The following is a 27,739-nucleotide window of genomic DNA, read 5'->3' as shown; positions in this document are numbered from 1 at the left end:
AAAATATCAGTCACCATTAAAAATAAGAATTTTAAACATAATTCTTTAGTAGAGAAAAACTATTAGCTACAATGAAGCTATGCCTTACATTAAAGAAAACAAAAATCTCAAAGAATTTTGCTGAAGCAGAGCAAGTCACGTTTTAACAGTTTCACAGGAATTATTTATAACACCTTGGGGAAGAACAGAATTTTGTGACCAGGACAAAAATACTGCTAATCTTAAATTAAAAGGATTAAAAATACAGCTGTATTAAAACAAACAATATGTCCCAAATACATCAGGAAGAAATTAAAATGTATATCACAATTTAAAAGAGTATGTTTACAACACAATGATTATAAATTGATTATTAAACATTCTAAATGATTATTCTCCAGAAAATATATCATCTTAAAAACAAGTAAAAGTGAATAAAAGGCATGGTTGATAAATTAGTAAAACATAATAATATTTCACAAAACTGAAAACAATGAATATTTTCAGGCCAGCTTTTTATAAAGCAAACACAATCCTTTTCTCCACAGAGAGAAAAATTCAAATTTCTTTACAGAAACAGACCCACAAAGGATTTGACCTCAGCAGCTATTCACTCCCTATAGTTGGTTGTTTTTGTTACAGACTAAACTGCTTTATTGAGCATTAGGAGTCAAAGTGGTCTATATCTGAGCTGATAATTATAACACTGGATTTTGAATTCTAAAAGAAGATAGCAATTACAAAATCAACTGGGGAAAACATAACTAAAAAGGTAAAGTACCTTCAGAAAAGAAATATTGGTAATAGCTGAACCAAAATTGTGGTTGGCTTGAACTCCAAAGTTTTGACCATGAACACAGCTTCAGAGTAAACTGCTAAGTGACAAGCAATAATTTTTAGGATCAGGATTCAAATCATATCTATGCAACAATAGAAGCCTTGCCTTTTTATAGAAAATACCATTAGAAGAGAAAAACTGATATTGATTTTGGCATATTTTGACTTGGTCTGTCCTAAAGACTCAGATTTAGAAGGTGTCTCTATTTAAGATTTCCAAAAAGGAATGCTTGTCAAATTAGACAGCAAACATGTATCTCATTAGCTCCCAGGAAATGTCAAATTCATTTGCACGTACAGAGAGTTAATGATGTGTTTCTGGATTTCTTATAAATTACTATTTTATACTCAATTTTAGAACACCCAGATATTATTCAAATTCAGACTTTTAAATAATTTCAGTAAACAAAAATTTTGGAAATTTGTAGAAATTAATACATGAATTTTTACTACACATCGACAAATGTATGGAAAATGTTAAATTAGTATTACTCTGTATAGTGCCTAGGCTCCATTCTCCATACATGCTATACTATATAGTCTTTATACTATATATTATATATATGCTTTATGCATATTATATTCTACATTATATGTCCTTTATATATTAATATATTTTTCTGAGAGTTGGAAGAGTTATCTATGATAAGATTTCATATTATGTAAACCTGCCTCTTCTCAGAGTGCTGAAAGTTTTTTGCATTTTACTTAGAGACAGGGTCTCACTGAGTTGCTTATCGCCTCACTTTTGCCGAGGCTGACTTTGAATTTGCGATCTTCTGGCCTCAGACTCCTGAGCCACTGGGATTATAAACATAAACCACCACCCCCTGCACAATTTATTCTTATATGAAGGTTCTAACCTTCAAGTTTAAACAGAACTCCATATGTTAATTAAACAGACTCCTATGTTAATTAAAGTTCTTATCTTTAGACCCCTCTCATAAAGCCATCATCCCATAAAGGGCACGAGAACACCAAGACTAATACGACATTCCTCTTTGTACGTGCTATATGAAGTGACATACTCTTTCCTTCAGGTTCTACCTCTGTGATGAGGTACTCCATTCAGAGAAAATACCTTCAAAGAACACTCTGATTATGATGTCTCTGAAGAAACATATGGAAACTTCAAGGTGGACAGACTGTTTCCTTTTTGCCCCTCCAATATTAGTGTCCACAGTTTTTCAAAGATACAATTTTTGAAATGGTGAGGATATTCAAGGAATCTCAAGTCACAATAAAAACATATTTCATAAATGCTCCAAATTGCCTTCAGTCCATGAAACATATGCACAAAGAAACTACTAAATCATTACATGTGATTTTCTAAACTCCAATTGAAGACTTCCTTTCCTTTCCTCAGTTTTCCATATAACTTTCAATTATTTCATTTTCCCTTAGGTGATGTCTTATCTTTTTTTTTTAATTGACTTAATTACTAACTTTTTACTTAATTCAATTACTATATTTTTATTTATAGAACTATCAATTCTTCATGTGACTGATTTACATCATTTGTCTCACAATTTTTAGCTAATTGTATAATGAATACTTTAAACTTATTTTTAAATCTCTTTCACAATACTCTCATTATGTCTAGCTCTTTGACTGTCTTGACGTACATATCAGGAAATTTGTTTTCTGTTGCATTTAAGAGACCTGAAATGTAAACTCCCTATAAAAATTGAATTTTGTGATTGATACAGATTTCTCAGTTCAATCCACTTTCCAAAATTATTTTTGTTGCATAATTTCTAGAAATTAAAGATGACTTAAGCAAGATCATATGACTATCAGCATCTTAATTACTTATTTCATATCCAAAATATGGGGGTAAAAAATGTATAGTCTTATTTCAAAGAAGAGCTATCATTTCTGCAATAATGACTTAATGACATGGGCTCAGTTTCACCTCTCTAGTTGTATTTGAGAATCTATGTCACAATTGTACTTGGAGTTATGAGTTTATTACTTTTTGAAATATTGATTATAGCAATTCTACTGTGTCCTCTTTATATTTGTAACTTTGAATTGATTCCCTTTTTGCATCCATTGATCTTAATTATACATGTTAAAAAATAGTCTTTGGAGGGTCCTTTATTTTTTTTCAGTTTTTCAGTGTGGAAAACTTATTCTCTTAGTTCAGTTCACCATGTGACATGCATCCCCTCACTCCCATCAGAGTGTATCATTTTTCAAATATATGGCCAAAATTCTTAGCTTTCTATTCCTAAATTTATACCTCACACACGTGACTTCATCTTGCTCTATGTGTTAGGCCCTTGCATCAATAATATTTGGTCAGCAAATCTAAAATACACATTCCAGAATAACATTCCATGAGATATACTACAACTAGGCTAGACTTTTTGCTTAAGGATACACATACCATTTAAAAATGGTACAAACATTCCAAGCCCTGGCACTTAAAAGATTTCTGTCAGCATGAGAGCTCATATGCTTTTGGATATTTTTGGAAATTTGGTAAAAATGAGATCAAATAATCACCTATACAAATATTTCAGCAGTATTACTCAGCCTAGTGAGACCACTATGTGATAGAAAGGTATTTTCTTATCTGTTCATAAAATGTATGATAGTTTCTTTTCTAGTGGAATATGACTTGACTTTATTATTAGAGCATTGTCAAAATGCTTCCTCTGTTGGGGCTGGGGATGTGGCTCAAGTGGTAGTGCGCTCGCCTGGCATGCGTGCAGCCCGGGTTCAATCCTCAGCACTACATACAAACAAAGATGTTGTGTCCGCCAAAAACTAAAAAATAAATATTAAAAAAAATTCTCTCTCTCCCCCCCTCTCTCTCTCTCACTCTCTCTTAAAAAAAAAATGCTTCCTCTGTTTATCAATGGTTCCAGACCATGTAACTGGGCATAAGGATCCTGCACTCATCTTTTTGTTTTATTTTCACCACAAATTGGTAAGGAAATCTTCATAATTTCCAATTAATACTGCATATAATTCTAAGTCAAAACATAATCTGAAATGAAGCATTGTCTACCCATACAAGGATTTGTGATAGTGAAATAAAAGGCATTATGGGCCAATGCAAATAAAGAAGGGAAAATCATCTCTTTTTATTAAATTTGATATCTTATATAAGTTTGGCATTTTGTCTTAACCAACCTCCTACATTACAGGATTTTAATATGAAGATTCTGAAACCTTTTTAATATGTGCTAATTGATAATTTAAAGATCTGTTAATTTTACTTTAATTGTGGTAATATTATTTTAGAACCACATCAATTCCATAGTATTGATAATTCAAACCCCACAAAGAGTGTGTTTAAGAGTGAAAAGTTCATAGAGTTTCATAAATAGAAGATTCATATTCTCAGAAATTTTGGAAAATTTCTATCAAATAATTGATCTAAGAATTTCTTTTTCTAACAATGTATAAAGTCTAAACTCACAATGCTAATTTATGAGAGCATGACTTTTAGTAGGTTTATATCAGTAGAAAAAAATAATTATGTAAAATAGACATAGATGGTTTTCTTTAATATTCATTTGTAACAAGTTGTATTTATTACTAAGGAAAAAATATTTCCTTTGGTTGAAAGCAAGCACTCTGTTGATATGACGTTATGTCTTCCATCAGTTTTTTTTGTAAAACTATGAAAAACAATTACTTTGAAAAAGTAATCATTATTCGGTGCAATAAAATGTTTTTTAAGATAAATATATAGATACCTTGATAATTTACTAATGATCCCATCATGGAATATATTAAGATTTATTGCTTGATTAAGGTAATGTTTGCCAAATATTTCCATTTTTTCCTTTGATTTTAAATTATATTCTATGAGATAATATATAAGACTTTTAAGATATTCAATGTCCATAATTTAATGATTTTACATAAATTTATGATTGTGCCTCAATTTTTGCCCTAATGATTATTCAATGGTAATTTTCTATTTCTATAATTTTTTTTCTAAATTTTGACTAAGCATTCTTCTATAAGAACAATTTCCTCCCTTTTTAATGTTCTGAAATTTGCTTTAATATTTTGTTTGGTGATTAATTAAAATCAATTAGGGAAAGCTTGAAAGTAACATAAGAACAGACATGCAGTGTACAGGGAATTTACCACTGTAATCTTAAAAAAAAATTATCCAAAGACTTTTATTCCTTCTTCAAAAATAATCACTTTATCTTTGCAAAGATTATTCTTTTAAATTTTCATTTTAGATGTAATATGAACAAGATAAATTTTGTAATTACTATTTGGAATTAATGTAAGAGTTAAATTAGAAAAACATGGAATCATCACAATGATCCAAACAGTGAAAAGGCAGAAATACTTTAATCTTTCTTTCAAAAATACATGTAGCAAATAACAAAGAAGTTCAAAACAAACTTTGATGTGCCAAGCCAACATGCTGAGGAAATATACAAAAAATTTTTTCAGCCAAAAAAAAAAAAAAGCAAATTTCAAGATTGATGTTACAGCAGAGTTTAACAGGTGAAACTATTATAGAATACGAACTTTTAAAAATTCCTACATTGAACAAAAATAATAATATTCCAGCTTAATTCCCATATAACCTGAAGTAAAGTTTATATTATATCTTGATAAGAAATATAAATAAATAAATATATATATATGATAAGAAAATTAAAAGTAAGATCATATTATGTTAGTACCTAAAAAACTTAAAACATCATAACAAGTGCAATATGTAATTGTTAATAATAATTCACATTGTTGTTCTTTTCTTAATATGCTTCCATAATAGAATACAAGTGTTGTTTTTATTTTTTCCTAATATAGAAAACAGGATTTTTAAAAAAATGTCTAACTAGGATGAATTAACAACTAGAATTACATATTTCCTCATTTACTGTTTTTAAAATTATAGAGCCCTCTGAAAAGTGACTGAATGTGTGAAATGTCATTCATTTAATGATTATCTTTTATCATTGTAATGATTGTGAAAATATTAGGAGAAACCAAAACCTCTGGTCCAATGTCAGAAGCTCAATAGAGCTCTATCTTTTCAAGATCATAGTTAAGAAAATGTAATAATTATAACATGTTCTTCCACTGTAAGGAGAGTTTTTATTTGTTCACAAAGCTATTCCTGATAACAAAGATAAGAAATTTTCTACCATATTCTGCTCATGTGATACCCCCTTTTATCAGTAATATTTAACAGTTAATGGAGTATTTATAAATAAGATAGTTTTAAACTGCATGGAAATTCTATGTAATAAACAATTTTAAATATGTTCAAATATAAATCTGTAAACACTTTAGAAATTAATGGACTACTTTTTAAAACAATAGTTGAAAAGAGTATTGAAACAGTAATTGGCAGCATGTCCTGTAATGGAATGAAATAATTCATTATCTGTGTTGAAACAAAAAGATAACCTCAAATATATTATTGAACCTGAACAACACAATATACAATTGCCAAACTATGGAACCAACCTATATCAGTCAGCAGATGAATAGATAAAGAAATCACTGTTTTTATACACAATGGAGTTTTATTCAGTCATAAGGAAAAATGAAATTATGTTAGTTGCAGGAAAACGAATGGAAATTAAGACCATTATGTTAAAAGAAATAACTCAAACTCAGAAGATCTAAGGGCTATATATTTCCTCTCCTATAGGTGGAAGCTAGAGAGAAAAAAGTTAAATAGGGGAGGGAATACAGGGATCTCAAGGAAATCTGTATGGATGGGGAGTGCTTCTGAACCATACTGGCCAAATGATGTTATATCTTGTGCATATACGAATATGTAACAACAAATCCCACCACTCTCTACAAATATAATGCACCATAAAATTTTTGAAGTAAATAAAGAAAGAAATATAGGTGTAGAAGTAGAGATGTTGGAGAAGGAACAGCTCTTGTTTACCCTGGACTCAACTGAATATAGCAAAAGATATTTAGCTATTTCCCAACACAGTCACACAGCCATTAATTTCCAGGCTGCCTGAAATGCCTCCCCTTAGGTTACAAAGCCTATTTGTTGGCCAGGCTTTGTGTTCTTTTTGGCCACTACTACATTATTGCCAGGGACATTGCAAAGTGCTGAGAGATCACTTTTAGTTTGAGGGGAGGACTCTCACTAATCTTCATCATATTCTAACATTTCATCAATAAACCTAATATTTCATGTAGGTTTTTAACAAATAGCATTTTATCAAGTTAACTTCAGTATCTGATTTACAAAGAGTTTTATTTTCTTTTATTCATTGATGTCAAAATTTTATAAAATATTTCATTGTGGTGCCTGAGATTATCGTGTTATTTTTTAAATGTGTAAACACACAGTTAAATTTTCTGATACCAAAACAATTTTTATATATGCTTGAAAAAAACAGATTTTAACATGATGTATTCTATACACATGTTGCACAAGTTTTGACTTAGAAACAGTACACTCATACTTCCTGCCTCTGTGATCATGAGTGAGTTTGCTCCACCATTTTAATTCCTCATGCAATTTTTGTCCAGTTTTATTATTGGGGATCCTCAAGTTTTGTAAAATTTATTGGGGAAGTAGTCCTCTATTTCTATTCTCTGAATAACTTACATAATTTGGGTTTTGTCTGTTTCTTGAAAGATTTGCTAAAACATCTTTAAAATTACATAGAACAGAGTTTTCTTTCTTAAAATATTTTAAAGAAAGATTACTTGGATACTAATTCAATTAATGTTTCTCTATTTCATTAATATTAATTGAGAATATATTTTTAAAATGTTATACATATTACTATTTTTAATTGAAAAAAATATTTTTAAAAGATTATACATATTACTATTTTTCATATGTATTTTGTTAATGGTTTTATGTGTTAAGGTTTTTATACAGTTTTTACCAATCTGGGATCTATTTTTGTGATACTTCATTGTATCTTTTCCTTTTCTCATGGTTTGCCTTTACTGATTATCTTGCAATTTTAGCCTCTTAAAAAATTAGATTTTTATTTTGTTTATTATCTGTATAGTCCTCTCACCCAGAATTTACTATTTGTTTGATTAATGTCTGATTTTCCTAATTTAATTTCTTCTACTTTTCAGTTAGCACATGTTTTCTATTTTCTTAAAACTTTTAACAAGTGTAAGTTCATCCTTTTTAACTCATATACCTACCAGTATAATTTACCTCTAACTAGCACTTTGATCAAAAATATTATGAGGAATGTACATAAATAACCTTCTCTTAATCAATTGCATTTGGTATTTAGCCTGAGATATTGCTGTCAAGCAGCTGAAGATGACAGTGACACAATGATATGGTTTTGCTCTGAGTCGAGAGGTTTGAGAACCTGGAAAGTTGATGTTTTAAGTTCTAGTACTAATCTGTATGCAAGAATCAGGAGAGCTGACTGTGCAGGTTCTAATCTGAGTCCAAATCTGATCGAGAAGAGCACTGATATTTGTACATTTTTTCCCTCCAGTTAACTGTATTGGCTGAATATTCCCTGAGTGATTTTATGAGAACTTTGTCTTTGATTTTGTTCAACCTAGATCTCCCTGTGTTTTGAATTGTTTGATTTCACTTTCTATTATTACATTTTTCAAAATTTCTCATTCATTTCTTATTACATTCATCTGTTACCTCATTTTAAGGAATCACTATGTCAAGTGTGGTCCTCAGATCACCTGCGTCACTACCACCTGAGAACTTGTAATAAATGAAAAATCAAAGGCCCTAGTCCATACATAATGACTTAGGTTCTATATTGTAGTAAGATCTCTCAATAATTCTTAGGTTTACCACCTTAAAAGATCTTAGGTGTATTTGTATTAAAATCAGTTAAATACTGTGCTCTACTCTGTTTATATAAAGGAATGAATTAACTTCTTAACAATGCTGTTATTAGTTGTTTTTCTGATGTTACTTTTACATTTGGAATTGGGTATCTATTTTACCAATTCAAACTGAGAATCAAGGTTTTTAAATATTATTTCTTGTTGTCTATGTTCACCAACCAAAGTCAACCTGTGGTACCTACCACCTCGATACTCCACAGCAGTCATAGTATAGACTTTTCCCACATATTTCCATGACTTTAGTTCATGTATTAGAATACATTTTAGTACTTATTTCTGGAAGAGATATGTATTCAGTCTTTTGGTACATTTAGAAAAGAAACATCATCTCAAAGCATACTAAGGACTTCCAGTTTTAGGTACTTTAAATATTTTGTTTTAGTAAACACATCAATTGTTTAGTCAAGTATTATAAAATTCTCTTTTAACAGATGAAGAAACTAAGCTTTGATCAATTAAATGTGTCTTAATTCATATAGAGCACAACTTCAAGCTTAGATCTTGTTGAAAAAAATGCTAAAGTTCATAATGGCATAAGTAGTAAGTAGGTAGTAAATTTTTCATGCTTTCTTTCTCTGCTCCTTTGGGGGTCTGCATATATGGTAATGGAGAAGATGGTGATGGTGATGATGATGATTATGATATGGAATTCACTCTACAAACACTAGAACACTACCATATGCAGACATTATTCGGGTTTTGGAGACACAAGTTTTCAGGAAAACGAGTGAGCAATATAAATATAAAAGTTTTAATTTGGTAAATATCACAAGTTTAAAGAAATGCTATTAAAGAGAAAATGATTCGTTGAGATTAAGAAATGCATGAGAAAGTTTAGGTATGGAGGCCAAGCTAGTCTGTTTTGAAGAAGGAATGTGGAACAAGAACAAGATGCCTTGCCCGTCTATAGAAATGGAAGGGATTGACACTTAGAACTGTGTGTGCTGAAGAGACTGTCAACAGCCAGAAGATGATCAAAGATTAGAAAATTTGCAGCACAGTGACGGAAGTGGGAAGTGGCTCAAAACGAAGCTGAAGAAATATGCAAAAGACAGATCATGCAGTCTAAATCAAAGACTCCAAATTGTGTGCTGAATGTTATACAAAGCCAATGAAATGCTTAAGTAGAAAAATTATATTGACTTGAAGTCAGTTCTGAGAAAATCCCTTTTCCATCTTGGAGGAGAAGAAATGGAGAAGAAGAAACAGTGGGAGTCAGGAAGACCAAATCAGAAACTGATGCTGTTATTTATTTTGGACTAAGGTGATATCATTAGGGAGGGGGATGAAATTTTGAGGATCTAACTGGTAATGGTGTATTAATATTTTTACAAAGCTGAATTTGATGTTCAGTGTGTAACAAACATATTCCTTTTTCATTTCTTCCTTTAGAGAGTCCTTGTGCCACCTTGCCTTCTCAAACCTGGATTGTATAGATAAATGAAAAACTGTTCATTACTTTACATGTTAGTCAATTAATTAGGTATTATGAAGGTCCAGCTAAGATCAATATACACATTATAAGCTGTCATTCATTTTAAGCACATTCTCTTTCTAGCCAGAGTTTGGCCTGAGAATTCCACAGAGCTGCAGAACCTGGCTGTAGCATTATATGCTGGCATGACTACTACTTTTAACATCAGACTGTGATGCCTCTAGATCTCGTGAGGATGGAAAATAAGAATGAAGGTGAAACAGTGTGGCTGGCAGTGAGTGTCCTACCTTACTAGTGTTTCTATAATCTAGCATTTGTGTCTTCTTGATAGCAAATATATTCAAATGATATTTTTATTCTTTTATGAGATGAACTAAAAAATTTTTGGAAACCATATTCCTCTGCTATGGGGACATCCATCACAGCTCTTTCCTTTCCAAAATGAAACCCTTTCAATTTGACCACTGGAGACACAGGTTCGGTTTCCTCCCTAGAGGCACAGAGACACAGCATGTCTGTCCCTTGTGGCTGTGACTACAGGTGAATGTGGCCAAGCTAGTCCAGCACCTTGAGATTTCTCCAGACAAAATCTAGGCATCTGCATTTGTCTTGATCAGACTCACCAGAGGGACAGGCCATATGCTCACAAAACCCCTCTCAACACAGTTTTCTCCAAGAGCAACAAAAAGCAAGCCAAGATTTATCAGCTAAGGAAGCATCTGGCTGGAGCTGGGATGTCAGTCTTATCTCCGATATCCCTCCCTTCCCTGTCTCATCAAATCTTTTAAAACTCCCTGAGACAGTCTTGAAATAAGGAAATACCACCATCATATGACAAGTCTTTTAAAATCTAAGATATTCTTCCTCTCAAATCCACTGAATTTCTAATCTTTTCTATATAAAGTTGGATTTGGGCAATGAGCTGAAAATGGCAGATCTAACTTTTGGATGACTTTACCCAAGTACTGAATATACACTTCTAGGCCACTTTTACATTTTTTTTCTTTTTTTTAAGAGTGTTCTTCACTTATCATCTATCAGTTCCATTTGGGGAACTCTACAATAATCAGAAATTGCAAAAAAAAATCATTCCATATTATCATTTAATCCTCAAGTTAGCTCTTCAATTTAGGCTTATTGTTCTACTTCTCAGAAGGGGAAACTAATGCATGCCCAGAGGATGTGAAATATTCATATGCATGATATGTAATAAACAAGCATTACAACCAGATGATGAGTTATTCTGACAAGATTAAAACTAAGAAGTCTACAAACGTGAATTAAAATGTTGCCTTAATTGTCTTCTTCGAAGACAAAGACTTGTGTTGAAAAAAAATACAACTTCTTTCTTCAAAACACATGTAGTATCAAAATGAGTTCTAATTTTACATACAAGAGTAAACAATGAACCTATAATTTTATTTGCTTATATATTATATCTAGCCTCCTATAGAAATGAATTTTTCCCATCTTAATGATTATCCTTTTCTATAATCTCCCATGAACTTCCATCCATGTATAATCCAAGAGAAGGAATATCTTCCTAGTCTTAACAAATGTATTAACTGATAACAAAACTACAAATTAATTTAATCCTCAGAAAAGAGAAAATATAATTGCCTACTGTCCTAATTAAGCATTTTGGAATTATTCCTCAAAGAAAACTAAGCGTAAAGAACTGATCTCTCATAGAGGTTATCTGTAGCCGAGATTGATTTAGCGTTGCTTTCTTATTTTCTTTTTTTGAAAAGAGGTTGGCATTTAATTCTGAAAGATTGTGTGATGACCAAGAGGGAAAAAAAAAGGGGGAGAGAAAAAAAAGTAAATCCAGCCATTATATATTCTTTGTCTGTTCACAGGAACTCAATGTTCTGATCTGAAATACTCACCACCCACTCACGCATGTCACTAGAAAGAAAACGTCTGCTGTACTGCTAGAGAAATACTTGTTCTGCTAACCAACAATCATATTTTCTCAGAAGTCCTAAACAAAGAGAAATATAATTTATACCCTATTTGACCACATCTATCTTATTTTCCTTCAATGCTATCTTACATAAAAATATGAATTTCACACACTTGTAGATATTTCTGTTTTACATTTCCCTAATTATATACTAAAAACTGCTAGTTTAATATCTTATATTGAGATGATTTTCTCCACTTGGAAGAGAACTTAAATAGCCTCAGATGTCTGAAATGAGAGGAACTTGTATTGTAGAGACTAAGACGTATTGTCAGATCTGTATAAAATGTCTAGTCTGGCTACTTAACAGCCAAGGATACTTCAGTAAAAGCAAAGTTTTTACAACCATTATGTCTTCATTTGTAGAATAGAAAGAACAATATGTATCTATTGGGTTTATTGTGCCTCAAATATGATAAGAGGTTTTACAATTAGTTTGCCAATGTAAAAAATTTGGTATTATTAAAATATTTCAACAAAGTAAGTTATACAGTTTTTCATGTTTTATGAACTATTTCTGGATACTAATATATCACTTTTGTGTACTAAATCATCAACATACTACTTTAGCGGTCTGCTTCCAGGGCAGAACTTTCACACGGGTATTATGAAATCACATATAATGAAATGTGATATATAATCAGACATTGCACATGTAACTTATCACTTGGGAAATTGGAATTGTTAAGTCCCTAAGAAAATAATTAAAACCCAGAAAGATATTGAAATTCATTTCTAGCATAAAACATACATGTGGGATAAAAATAAAAGATAAAAGCTCTTTCTGTTTATTTTATTTCCAACAAAATTAATTCCTGGAAGAATTTAGTGTGATACATAAGGAAAAACATAACTATTGATGATGTGTTTGAGAATATTATCTCTGCCACAATTAAAAAATCAGAGAACATTCTGGAAAATGCCCTTCCAAGTAAGTGTAAGTTACTTAAAATGAAAGTACAAAATAGAAGGCTCTATTTGAAAGTAAGGTATTTAATGAATTACTAGTTAAAAGTACCTTCAACCATACAATGTTACAATATTTAGCACTGTTTCAACATTTGGTGATTTCTGTTAATCAGTAAACATGCTCATATTCTTATCAAACTCTCTGCAAGAGTTTTTTTTTTCTCCCAGAACTGTGGATCACACAAGAGCAAAGTCATGATGAATTAAGTCATGTCTGTCCTTCTGCACAGTTCTATTAGTTAGTCAAGAATGCATAAAAAGAAGTGTATTGGGTTGGCTCTTTACCTTCAGTATTGTTCTGAAATTTGTAGTACTATTACATAAATAAATATTTTGCATCAGATCAGAATTATGAATTTTAAATCACATATAATTAACTTATTTCATAATAAATTAACTTTAAAAATTAGTTTATTTTCCATTAGTTGATTATTTTAAAAACAGACAAGAGCTAAATTAAATAAAAATACTAGGTATTCTTTGCATATCAGTTTGCTTTAAAGAACATTTTGTGTTTCAGTACATGTTATCTTTCATTCAGAGTGTCAAAGTCTATCTGGGAAAACAAAACGATATTAAAGAGTTGAGGCCACTTATTTTAGAAAAATCAGGGTTTTTCTGTAGCTGGCACCTTGACAACCATATATCTAGATTTTGAGTTTGCATAGTGATTATGAGTAATGATTGAGGAGTTCCATGAAGCAGATTTTCCAATTATAATGGAAGTGGAACCTATTTAGCGAGCTTTCAACCCCTCCCAATCAATCACTGGATCTTTTCAAATGTTCTCAAGTTGGAAAAGTAAGGAAAGTCAATTGTTTGGCTTTGTATATAGAAGTAATCATTGTACATGTGTCTTATTTATTTAAACACACACACACACACACACACACACACACACACATGCACACACGCACGCACAAACTTCCCTCCAAAGTACTGTTGCCATAGCCACAGCCTCATTTCTCCTTCCCATGACTATCAGTGTTCTTAATAATTTCTATTTCCATACCTACAGCATGCACAGAAGTTTTCTTGTTTTTTTCAATGCTTCTACATTTCCTACTTCATTAGAAATTACATATTAAAGTCTAACAACTAGTTTCTAATTACCAAATTTGGTTCTCTGTCCCTCTCTGCATATTTTTGTAAAAATTCTAGGTAGACTTCTTAAATGACACAGTGCACTGGTGATTTCCAATATACTCTTTTTAAATTATATTGCCCTGTGTTCTCTCCCAGCTCTTTTTCTTAATCTTTCTTCCATTTCTTTTAAATAGATAATGCCATTATTTGTAATGATGGTTTTCCTGGCCAAATTGAACTGGTATAAAATGATGAGTAATATTAAAAGGTCTTGTATGTAATCATCAGGCTGATAAGAGTGAGATCTCAGAAACAACAATTTCCCAAGTTTATGAATTTTTCTTTCAATATCTTGGAAGAAATGAGTCTCCTTTCCCTCCAACGTCCTTGGGTATCTTGATGCAGTCCTATGAGATGTTCTCCCAGATACAAGAATATTCTTCCTGTACTCTGACACTCTAAGCACTCTAAGCTACTTTGTTCCCTAAACAAATTCAATTATTATTTAATACACATATGAAGAAAGTTCTTTTACATGGAGTTTACTCTTAACTTCTAATTATTTCTGATCAAACTAACACCAATTTAAATTTACTTTTATATGAATAACTCTTATGGGCAAAATTATACCTTCCTCTCCTCATGAACCCCTCCAAAAACATATTGAAGTCCTAATTCTCAGTACCTTTGGATATCAGTTTACTTAGGAATATTGTTTGCAAATTTAATCAAGTTAAAATTAATTCATACAAGAATGGGCCTTAATTCAACATGTCTGATGTCCTTATGAGAATAATAAACTTGGACACAGCACAAGGAGAGTTTCATGTGAAGATAAATAGACATAAAGAAGTAGAAGGAAGACGGGAATGTGAAGACAGAGACAGAGACTAGAGTTACTGTTGCATAACCAATATATGCCACATGGTATCAAATGATGAAGAGGCAATGATATACTCACAACTTCAGTTTCAAAGAGAACTTGACCCCACAAATTCCTTGACAATAGATTTTCAGCTAAAGTTGTGTAAAAATAAACATCAGTTATCTTAAGCCACTCAATTTGTGCTAGATGTTTTGTCAGCCCTAGCAAACTAATAGAGTAAGTTTGCTATGGAATGTCATTCAACTTTTTTTGAATTGTAGTTCTGACAAAGCATTAACACCAAAATAGTATAAAAGGGGGGGATATGACCCTCCTGCCTGTGTATTAAATATTTCCTTTGACATATGTTTTACACCTTCATAGTGTCCAGAACACTTTTGTATAATTGAAACTCCAGCGTGTCCTATTGATCTGAATATTTCTCTTGGCTGCCTCACTATCCTGGAGTTTAATAATGCATATTATGTTTACTTTTATGGCAAGATCCTTCACCTTCATCATATTTGTTAGTAAAAAAAGAGATAATAAAGTCATAATCTTAACATTTATTCCAGTTTCATAACTGGGAGCTATACATCAGTTCCAAGTGGGTCAGTCATTGTTCTTGGTGGAAGTAATTACAGATAGGCAAGCTGATAGCAACAGCAATGAAAATTCCAGCATGTCAGGGTAAACAGGATGAGATTATTTTGGAATATTGACCCATGAACATTCTAGGAAAAACAATGACTGACCCACTTGGAACAGATGTACAGCTCACAGTTATGAAACTGGAATAAATGGCAGGATTGAGAAAAATAAATAACCAAAAACCAAATAAAATAAAGGCATGCTGTCCATCTACAACTATAAAAAATTAAAATAAAAAGAATATTAATGCTGCTCCTTTATCACTTTCTCTTTTGTCTGTTAGTATAAACATCTACAACACAGGGAATAAACATTTGATAAAAATGAATTTTATGTCCTGCATATAATCGATGATATTACTAGTATGAAGAATCTAACATTAATACTATTTATGACATGTTAAAATGAGGTTACCTCTATGTGAACATGCAACTGAAATTATGCACTAGGAAATTAAAGAAACTTATCAAATCTGCTTTCTTTCATTTTTTTCTCTCAAGAAATTATCAAATGCAGCTGGCCAGATGTTAGAAGGAGAATTTTAGCATGAAGTCCAAGCACCTTGGAGTGAAATAACACTGCTTGAAGCATAGCTTTCAGACAGTTAAAAAATAGATTAAGCTTGGTTTATTAGTAAATGAAAGAAAAAAATGTTAATAATAAATAAGAAAAAAAAAACTAAAGGGATAAAATGACAGCAGAAGCAAATTTCACTTAATTTCTATCAAAGGTCACCTTCATCCCTTCCCTTATAAAAGGTGAATGAATATAGCAGCTACTATGTATCTCTGATGGCATTTTCTTCCAGAGTTCTAATTTTCACCCAAATTTTAGTATGGAAAAAAGTGGGAAAAAATTATAATAAACTGATTTAGTGCTTGAGAAGTTCTGTTCCCTTTGTTCTTACTAGTTCTGTTTCTCTCATGCTGTTTCTTTACATGGGAATGAGCAGAACAAATAATCTGCATACAAGGGAGCCTGGTCTTCTCATCTTAAGATTTCTCAGCTAAGCTTCTTGTTAGCTTCTCTCTATTTTCTTTCTTTTTTATTTATATTTTTTAGTTGTAGATAAACCTTTATGTATTTACTTTTTTATTCATTTATATGTGGTGCTGAGAATCAAAACCAGTGTCTCACACATTAGGCAAGCACTCTACCACTGAGCTACAACCCTAGTCTATTCTCTCTATTTTCTGTTGGCTGTTTTAAATTGTTAGTGTTATATCTATTAGGAAAAAACTCTCAAGCAATTTGTAGCAAAAAAACTTTAATTGTTAAACATCAGTTTTCTCTCTCAACAGCCAAGGGAAATTGAGAAATTAAAAATAGTCCTAGTTTAGAGGAAAACAACACAGTCAATAAATCAGAAATGCCTCCATACAAGGAAGGGAAATTATGCGTAGAGTATGCATGAAAAACTTTCAGAAATTCTTAGAGATCAAGAAGAGTCTGAGAGAAATTCAGATATAAATGCAAAGAAAATAACCCCATGTGTAAAAACGAGAAAGATAGTGCCACCTACCAATATATAAAGGTGGATTCATCAGGTTATAGAATATGAGAAACAAATGTAGATTTGCTTTCCTTAAAAGTAATTTTTTTTCTTCCAAGATTTTTCCTTCTTTCTCTTCTTCCTTCTGACCATAAATTCCTTCACTGATGGAAGTCCTGACACTGTCATCTTCTTCTTTAGGTTACTGAGTTTCCTGGCACATGGTCTGATCTCAAGTATTTTCTAGTCCTTTTCTGGCCACAGTCTGGCATACAGTACTTTAGACATCAAAAAGCATAAGGAGAAGGCTGATGGCCTCTGATGCCACATGATTTCCTAAAACTGCAAACCTTTAAAATCTGTAGCTTCTGATTCTACTGAATCTGTTTTTTGAATGAAACTAGCATGTTGTCAGGGTCCTGCCTGAGTTTCCCTATTCTTCCCTGAACAGAAATACCCAAGCTTTTGGATTGACCATATTCTAGGGAGGTAACTTCTAATTATTTCAGTCATGTTCCCAGTTTTCAGGTTTTGTTATCTTTCCTGTCCAAGAAAACTAATTATGCTGAAACTTTTGCATATAAGTTTAAAGGTTGAAATCTTTGCAAATAAGTAGTAATTCATATCAAGGTCATGATAGTCTAGTGAAATCTGGTCATCCTCTATGTAGTTATGGTTTTTAACTTTATTAACACATTTTATTGGATAAAACAGTGTGTCTTATTAAATTGTATCCATTAAATCAGAACAGAACATAATTTATAGATCTAAATTTTATCTGTTTTACATCTCATACACTCATGCCTCAGGATTTGCAATGGGTTTTTCTAGTGAAGACTTTTTGGTTTAGCCTATTCAAACCTATTTATCTGTATTGAATTACCACTGTAACTCTTCTATACAACATTAATTTACTTTTTTCAAAAGTTTGTTTCTCTTCCCATAATGCTATTTCCAAAACCGTCATCTTTTTTAACCCTTGTTGTTTATTCTCTTGAGTTCCTTGATTAAATAATATTGGTGAAGCACAATTTAGCTTTTAAAATCATTTTACAAAGAAATAGAATGCAGAAATTGAGATTAATTTCTTTTTTTCATTAACAGATGTGGAAAGTAAAAGTCATGTATAAAAAATGCTATTTCTTTAGAAAATATTCAGTCATTTGAATTAAATTCACAATAGTTTATAAATGAAATGCCTATATGACAAGTGACTGTGTCTTTGACTTACTGTAATTTTTTTCAGCTGCATTTATATTATATTCCCAACATAGATCTATCAAATACTGAGAATCATGATCAGGATTTAGTTTGTTTCTCACACAGACATATAATAAATTTGTGTTATTTTAATAAATGTTATCTGATGGATTGAAGTATAAATTTAATATTAACTGGCACAAATCATCAAATGTTCTGACTTATTTCTCTAAAATTGAGAGTCAAAAAATCATTTCATTATATTTACTAAATATATATTTGGTCCTTTTTTTTTTTTTTTGTATTGGGAATTGAACCCAGGGACATTTTACCACTGAGCCAAATCCCCAGCCCTTTTTGAATTTTATTTTGACTTAGGGTCTCGCTAAGGTTGTTTAGGGCCTTGCTAAGTTGCTGAGTCTGGCCTCAAACTTGTGATCTTCTTGTCTTAGCCTCCTGAGCCAATACACTTACACTTTCCATATTCCAAGCAATGAGTTGGGTATAGAAGCATTATTCCTGCTTCTAAAGGTTTTACAGTGCAGTGAGTTAGAGCATGAATGAAAATATTAACATCATGATTGTCCAGTGAGTAATTGCCAGTCAGTGCTTATGAAGTGCTTAGGAGGCAGAACAGGTAAGGACATGCCAACTCCTTACATGGAAAGCCCCTTTCCAGTGGAAATCCAAGCCTTAGATATCTTGAAATTTGTGTGAAAAGCTCACAATCTCTTTCCATGCCTAACAGATTACCAGGAACACATTCAATTCAAAGCAAATTTTGTCTGAATTACGCTTACAATATTTTTTTTATAACAGCAAACTATGAGAAGCTCTGAAATGTAATATTTTTAAAATATTTGATTCATTTTGCAAACAGCACCCGATCTGCTATAACATAGTCTATAATTGCTATATATCCCTCTTAATGTGACTATTATACCTTTTGGGTATAGAAATATTAATGTATTTGATTATGGGATACTGCCTTGGAACCTATTCAGAGCATCATATAATATTTGGTATTTGTACAATATTGCATTTTATTGCAAATATATATATTGAGCTTCAAAATCCATGTGCCCTAAAGGATCTCAGGAGATAAGAATCAGTTCCTATTTGTGATAGAGCCAGGAACTACAACCTGCCCCAACAGACCTTTCTTTGAATTTTCTTCAGGCATGGAAACTCTTGCCACATCATTTTCCTGCTAGTTCACAGCTGTCAGTTTCAAATCCAGGATCAATTGCAAGGCAGGTCCAAGCAGCATAGAACATTCTGAGCAGAAGGACTGTTAAAAAAGACAAAGCCGTGTTTTAAAACTTGACTTGTAAGCCAACTGTAGCCCCTTTACAGATATACAAAGCGAAGCCCAGGATATACACTGACTTCTCTGAAACAGAGACACCCACGGAAATGAAATTTACTCAAGGCCAAAGGGCTTCAGCATGATGGCATGATGATAGAATGAATGAAAATGATTTTGTATACATATTCACTGTTTTTCCTGATCATTTCCCTTGCGACTGTCACATTCTTCTAAATTTCTATCTTAATACACGAATATGCATCAAATTTTCATTCGAATATACATATATGTGTGGATATATAATTTAATAGTTTATTTAAATAATTTAGCATTTTTTAAAAATTGATTAAATCAAATTACTATTAGTGAATATTAATATCATAGCATTTCTTTCACAAAATATAAATTAGATTTATAATTTTCTTAATCTGAATTTGCCTTAATCTAGGAAATATGTGCATTTGTTTGGCTCTCCAAATCAGTGACAAATTGAAGGAAACAATTTTTTTTTATTTAATCATTTACTTTTTGTAGTGTTGGGGATTGAATCCAGGAATTTAAAGAAACAATTTAAGGAAAAATAAATTTAATGGACATTGTCTATACATAAAGAGTCTAGATCGCACACTGTTGTTTTTTCCCTACTTCATATAACATAATTTAAGATTTCATTTTTTTTTTAGTAAGTTGCAACTACAACTTTTCTTTTAAAAAGAGAGAGGAAAAAAAAAACGAAGCAAATCTTTGGGTCCTTTAAAAAATTAATCTTGAGAATTCAATTTCTTTTACCTCTTAATGTCTTAAGTTTCAATCATCTCTTTCATTTTTACAGAACAAGAACAGCAGTTTTCCTTAAATTGCTAAATTCTATCTAGTTCAATACATTTTCTACCTTAGGCCTTTCTTGAGCATCCTATGATTACCAAGTTGTACAAAGAATAAAAGAGGCTTTTACTTCTCAGCTGGATGAAAACAATAAGTCATTGCACTCTGGCTTATTGTTGAACTTTAGAAAAGAAGTACAAACAGAAATTGTCTCTGGTAATCCAACCTGACACATTCCAAAGACTTTCAGGGTGAATTTAAACTCCACCTCATTCTATTTCTATAATTCGTTACACCTCATTCTATTTCTATAATCTATTACACCTTACACTGAAATTTAACATAAGGTCCATTTAAATAATTTTAACTATATATATCGAAACTCAGAGAAACCCGAGAGAGCTTTGTGTTTGTTTCCTCATTTGTTTTGGGAGGGCACACTATTTATTTGTTTATAATATGGCAAAATATGATCTATAAGACAGAATTTAAAAGGTTAGGGCTCAGTGTAGACCACTTGCCTAGTATGAATAAAGCCCCAGATTCCATCCTCAGTATTGCAAAAATAATATTTTATATTAACAGTTCTCTAAAAAACATATTAAAGAACTAAAATCATATATTATTAACTAATAATTTGTCATAATTTTAATCTTGTTATAAATAATATTAATGTAGTTTAAAATGTGATAGATTAAATATAATGTACAAGCTAATTTGATGAATCATGCTACTGTGACATAATAGTACAGGGTTGGTAGTTCTGTGTACCATGTATTAAAGCACTCTGTAATATACCATCAGATTATGCATGGATCCTGTTGTTACTATATAGAGACCTATATGATTTTTGTTTCTAAATGTCTCTCATCTAGGCTACAATGTAAACTTCATAAAAGCAAGAACTGCATTTTATTGTTCAAATTTTTATCTGTACAATTCTTCATATATGAAGTACACAGATAAGAACTATTTCTTGAATGAATGAAAAGGTCCTAAGGAATTTGATCTGATTATTAAAAAATCTATAACTTCCTCCATGTCAGAAAACATTAGAGATTATTATTATTTCATGTAAAAGATGAGATGAAATTGCTTGTGTTTCCTGTGTTATGTAGAATTGAGATAAAAGACAAGAAGTTTCAGAAAGATAGACTTCGGCTAAACATAAAGGAGATTTTTCTAAAATGCGTTTGTAATAGAATCATTTGGTGAGTGATGTGCCAAGATCCCTAACAGAAATTTATCAAAGAAAGAATAGTTACCAGTTCATGCTGAAGAAATTTGCCAGGAGTAGTTGGGTTTTTAGATTAAATTGGGTTTTCAGATTGTTTCTAAGATCATCTACAGAATTAGATTTTATGATCAGTTGATATTATTATCTAATATCAAATAAGAAATTAGAATTGTTATATTTTACTCAATAATGAACTTTTAGAATTATATTATTTATACAGTCAATGAACTTAGTATTTTGTAGACTCTATACCGAATTTAGAAATATTTTTTATAATATATTTTAAATAATCTGGAATGGAAAAGGCTTCACAAAAGTGAAAATCAATTACTAAATTCAAATGTAATTATATGTTTAATTAGAAAAAGAAATATCACTTTGATAACATGTAAATTCAGTTGAGAAAGGGAAATCTTTGAATCTCTCAGTTTTCTGTCTTACATTTCAGACAAGGGTTCTGAACTTAAGTCAACATTTTCAACAATGGTGCCCTGCCTAATGCATTTGCTAATTGATTCTTTTCATCTATGTGGTCTTTGAAGCAGAGCACATTCACACTGTATCACTGCCTTTCATATTTGAATAACATATGATTGACAATAATGCCTGCCTATACAACTGTATGGAAGGAGCTCCAGTAGTTTTCTGATATTCTCATCTGTCTTTCTGGAACTTGTATGTCTGAGAAACATTTGCCTTCACACTGCCACTCAGACTCACAGCCTGCCAAAGACTTGTTTCAAATTAACAACCTCATGTCAAAGGGATGGTTATACATCATGTCTTTTACGTTTCCAGAACTTGCTTTGTTACTTGCAGTGTGCATAACCATAAAAAAAAGATAAGAAATTTCAGAAAGACAGTCTTCAAGTAAGCATAAAGAGGAGTTTTCTAAAAAGTATTTATAATAAAATCAGTTGACAAGTGTTAGCAACTGCGAAGTTGGGGAAGGTTATATCATTGTTGCCCCAAAGGGTTGGTGTTCTAGCCTCATTGAGTTTGAGATGTGGTTCCTACTCCACTGAACTTGAGCATTGATATGAGACTTAATTTTATAATATGTTAAGAAGTGGCCTTTGTTAGTGCTAAGTAGAGAGTTTAAGAGCAGGCAAATGGTCCCTTGTTCCCATGTCACAAACTTGCAATGTTCTGCATAAATATTACTCTCTCTGGCCTGGACCTAAAGTAAAGATACCATGAAACTACCACTCTTCTAGGAGTCAACCTGGAATTGATGTTGAGGGAAAATTGTCCTTTGTTGTGAATTACTGAAATTTAAGGGCTTGCTTCTTACCAGAGCATATTCTTATCCACCATGCTTGATTAAAAAGTACCCAGTCAGAGAATGTGTATTCCATAGATGTGGATGGGACAAAATCACAATCACGCTGTGTCTGTCCCTGGAATCAAATTGTGGGGAAGCAAAATGGACAAGGGAGTTACTATTTGACCACACAAAAGTGGTGGGCCTGAAGGAGTTCAGGATGAGTCAGAGGGAATTCTCCATCAGTGGAGTAAGAATTAAAGTAAAATGTATAATCACCTTGAATGGAAAATGAAAACTTTGCTAATTTATGTGATTTAACCACATGATTATTTTGGAGGAGAAGAGATCATACTGCTGTAGAGAAAGATATTAGGATGAGGATTTTGGCTTTAGAAACATGGAGGAAGTGACAGCTTTTAAGGACAGGAACAGGAAGAAATAACAGAATTTTGAAATGTGTTGCATGAACAGCCTGGATGTGGGAGAAGAAAAAAAAGAGTAAGGTTTGTTAGTTATGCCAAGGTAAAGTGGTTGGAAAATGAGCATCTCACCAAATGGAAACAGAAAGAACACAGATAAGGAAAGACAGAGGAGGGGAGAGGATAACTAATAACTTTTCTAATCACTTGACATAATGAATTTGTTGCAGTACTTAACATGTAGTCCACAGTATTCCTCCCATTATTTGCACGTAGGTTAAAAAATAAATAAAAAAGGAAAGGCCATTACTTTGTATTGCTTTGAAAGCATTTATTTTATGTGTGAAAATTAACATAGCACTTGAATTCTATGTACATATCGAGAACTTAGTTTGTAAATAAAAATACTTGAGCGTTTTTCACCATTAAAGAAATATTGAGGAGATATTAATAAAATATTAATTTTGTTTATTTCTTGGGGCACCCATTTCTAAAATAGTAAACTATGGAGCAAAATTGAAGGTTTTTAGACTACTAATCTGAGTTTATCTACACAATACTCAGGAGAAGATAATAGTCCACATTTATTTGAAAACAAATAGAGATATTGCTATAACCTAGAGATTGCTAACCAAATGAAGAAAAGGTATATTAAGGGGGAAAAAGAGAAAGACTAGAATATGTTTTTATGACTATATCTAAACAATCATATGTCAACAAAGAAAAATAGAGCTATCACTATCAGGAATTACACATCTTTTTAGGGGAAATACCCCTTTTCAGAAATTTTTAGACATTTCCCAGTCATAAATGATGGAAAGATGCAACAAGTAAGAGGAGCTGGAGGCAGGCTGACCTCACTCTCTAGCTGCACCCTCCTCCCCTTTGCTATCTGAAAAAGTAAAGAAGATTATGGAGTGTGGATAAGTAGATGTCTAGCGACATGAGAAAGCATTTGTTTTATTACAAATGAGATGCTAAGATAAACTGATAGGAGTACCTGTCATAGTTGGTGACATCTCATTTAATCATTTTATCACCCATTCAGTTACTTTTTGAACAAAGGAGTATTTCCTGCCAGGCATTAGTCAAGGTCCTGGAGACTCAGAAACATACAAAACATCCTTTCTCTAGTGGAGCTTACAATCTAAATTAGAAAAAAAAATACTAAAACAATTAGTGTTTTCCAGATCCTATTGAATAATATGAGGAAAAACAGGGAAGAGAAAATTTTCGTGACATCTGGAGCAAAACTGGAACTATTTTGATCAGACGTGACAACATTTTAACTGCCTGTGAACGATGACATAAGAGTCCTAAGCCCTTGGGCATATGGTGCTAACCAATAAGATGAGTAGTTCTGTGATGAAACTGGTCCTAAGGGGGTAGGGGAGTGGGGCAGTGGTTTTGCAAGTGGCACCACACTCTAGGGCTCCTTTGAATTCTTGTTGGTAGAGGGACAGGGGCGTGGAGAATACGGATCTCTGCGTACCAAGAGCATTCTCAGAGCACATAAAGATGTGTAGCTGTCTCAACAATGGCGAGTGTGAAGAGCTTAGAATTTTTTTTTAAAGAAAATAAATGTTCCTCCCATGTTCTCATCAATTCTTGATGTGAGGTGAGCCACAGCATGGCTTGTATAGCTGGTAAAAATGTCTGAATGAATAAAGTAACTCTCAAAAAAAGCATTTAGGCACATCTCAGATCACACACTGAAGAAAACTCTCAACAGCTTTATATAGGTCTCATCTAAGCACACATTCAAATCTGAGCAGACAGCTCTAGACTTAAGGTCATCAAGACTCATGGAGCTGATACTAGAGAGGCACAGAGCCACATAACTGAATCCCCAGTGGAATGTAGGAGTCACAGAATTGCCTTGCAAAGGTTGTTATTATCATTTGTTTATTTAATTCCCAATAATTCATTTTTATGCACACTTGAGGACATTAAAAGAAAACAATAAATGCTATTTCATATGTCCTAATATTGAATCTTTTTTCACCTCTATTTTCCATAAAGTAATAATGTAATAAAGATATTAATTCCACATTTATGTCTTTACTTTAACATTACAGGGTTTTCTTGAGAGAACTAAATAAAATACAACAAATAAACAATATTTCAAATATTTAAAGCATTGAAATTATGAATATCATTTTTGTAAATATTTATTTTTATGATTGGAATTTATAAGGAGTTTCTCACAAGTGTTTTAGTGCAACATTTAAATTTTGTGTTACTGCTACAAAATTAATTCCAAATCAAAATCTATCATATCTAAAGGTGATATCTAATTTTTGAAGGTGTGCAATGTTCCTATTGAAAGTGAACATGTTTTTGAATGTAAATAAAATATGAAGTCTAAAAATAAAATATAAATAATGCATAAAATAGGAAGAAAAATAATATATGTATGCTGTAGACTATTATAACAGGAACTTAGTCTCTATAATGTATGTAATGTTCTCCAAGTAGAATTTAGTGGATTCTTGAACTTTTTGTTTTGTTCTGGTACTGGGGACTGATCCCATGATGCTTTAATACTGAGCTACATCCTCAGAACTTCTGATTTTTAATTTTGAGACAGGATCACTCTAATAAGTTTCTGAGGCTGGCCTTAAACTTGTGATACTCCTGCCTTGGTCTCCCAAGCTGATGGGACTAAAGTTTGAGCCACTGCTCCCAGGGGTCCTTGAACTTTGATGAGAAAAATAGCACATATTTATTTTTATTAAATTTTAATGGAAGTATGCTTGTCTATACTTCTCTCTCTCTCTCTCTCTCTCTCTCTCTCTCTCTCTATATATATATATATATATATATATACACACACACACACACACACACACACACACAGACAGAACACAGGAGGATTATCACTACCTGACTGTCTCGAAATTGTATTCACACATATTTTCATATATTACAGTTATTACAGTTACCCTTGGTCACAATTTCACTTGCCATGTGATCCTCATCAGCACACTTACTAGTTCTTTTTAGTTAATCTATTAGCCACAATGACAGATCATCTCACTGTAGTTAGGCTGACTATTAGCAAGACCAAAACCAATAAATGCTGATGAGAATGTAGAAAAAGAAATTCTTATACACTGCTGATGGGAATGTAAATTATGTAATAGGATGTAATATAATGGGAATGTAATACAACCAGTATGAAGAAGAATATGGAGATTCCTCTATGTAAAAATAGATCTACATATGATCTAGTTCTCCACTGTCTGGGTATTCTCCAAAAAAAATGAGATCAGTACATCAAAGAACACCTGCCTGCCCATTCATGTTAAAGCACTATTTACAATAGCTAAGATATGGAATCAACCTGGATGCCTTTCAACAGATAAATGGGTAAAGAAAACGTGGAATGTGTATGGAATGGAATGCTGTCCAGTCATAAAAAGGAATGATATTTGTTGCAAAATGGATGGAACTAGGACATTAAGTGAAATATGTCAGACAAATACTGTCTGCTCTCTCACATATGTGCATATTAAAAAGATGTAGATGAACTGTATAACAGTTCTCTGTAGAGGCAGAGAAGTTAGTGTTGGTAAATAGGAAATTGTATAACTGGTATCCAGAGATAAAAGAAATGAGCCCTAAGGATCTACAAAACCTTGAGAGGAATACAATTTACAATGAGATTTTATGTATTTGATGAATAACTGGGAAACAGGAGCCCAATGGCTACAAACATAAAGTAATATTAAATAAATAGAAACATTAATTACCCAAATTTGATCAATATGTGTTGTATACATGTATTGAACTGACACTGTACTCCATAAATATGTAGAATTATTATGTATTAATCAAAAAACTGAAAGAATTTTAAAAGATGGAATGTAAACAACCTTGATTTGAAGATTACCCACAGTAGGTACAGACTGAATTATCACACAGTAAGTAGCACGTAATTTTGTACAATTAAAGTAATAATTTAAAAAATAAATTTAAAAATAATGAAACACATAGCTGCATTAACATTAACTGCAAATTTGACTGTCTCATACTTGATTACTATATTTCAATGTATACCATTTTGTAATCCACTTAATTCTGCTCCAATATATTTCATGTATTTAATCCAAGGTATTTTATGCAATACATTTTTTACCCTAAGAAAGAATTTGAAAGACTTTTAAGACATTTAAAATTCCCAAACTATTACACATTGTTTTTGTCATGCAAATTTGGGGACTAAATAGAAAACCCCAAAACATTTCTCAAAACAAAATTTCCCTTTTCTTTGAGAATGCACAATTGAAAAACAGCCTGTATCTTAATTTCTAGGAATCAGAGAAAATCAAAATTGTAAAATTTCTAACTAATCTAACTTTTTGGTAAAGATGCCTCT

At 31.8% G+C, this 27,739-nt stretch overlaps 1 long non-coding RNA gene across 10 annotated transcripts in view; it reads right to left on the bottom strand.

Moving 5' to 3' along the window:
- LOC125616089 overlaps positions 1-27,739 on the bottom strand; it is a 307,484-nt gene that overhangs the window by 155,926 nt on the left and 123,819 nt on the right. For all 10 annotated transcript variants that reach the window (XR_007346710.1, XR_007346713.1, XR_007346711.1 and 7 more), the window contains one exon: positions 19,460-19,592. This is a non-coding gene — a long non-coding RNA (uncharacterized LOC125616089). The remainder of the gene's footprint in view (positions 1-19,459; positions 19,593-27,739) is intronic.

The sequence above is a fragment of the Marmota marmota genome, unplaced genomic scaffold, assembly GCF_001458135.2.
Source record: "Marmota marmota marmota unplaced genomic scaffold, marMar, whole genome shotgun sequence".
NCBI lineage: Eukaryota > Metazoa > Chordata > Mammalia > Rodentia > Sciuridae > Marmota > Marmota marmota.
The sequence above is the reverse complement of the archived record's forward strand: the minus strand, read 5'-3'. Positions and strand labels throughout refer to the sequence as shown.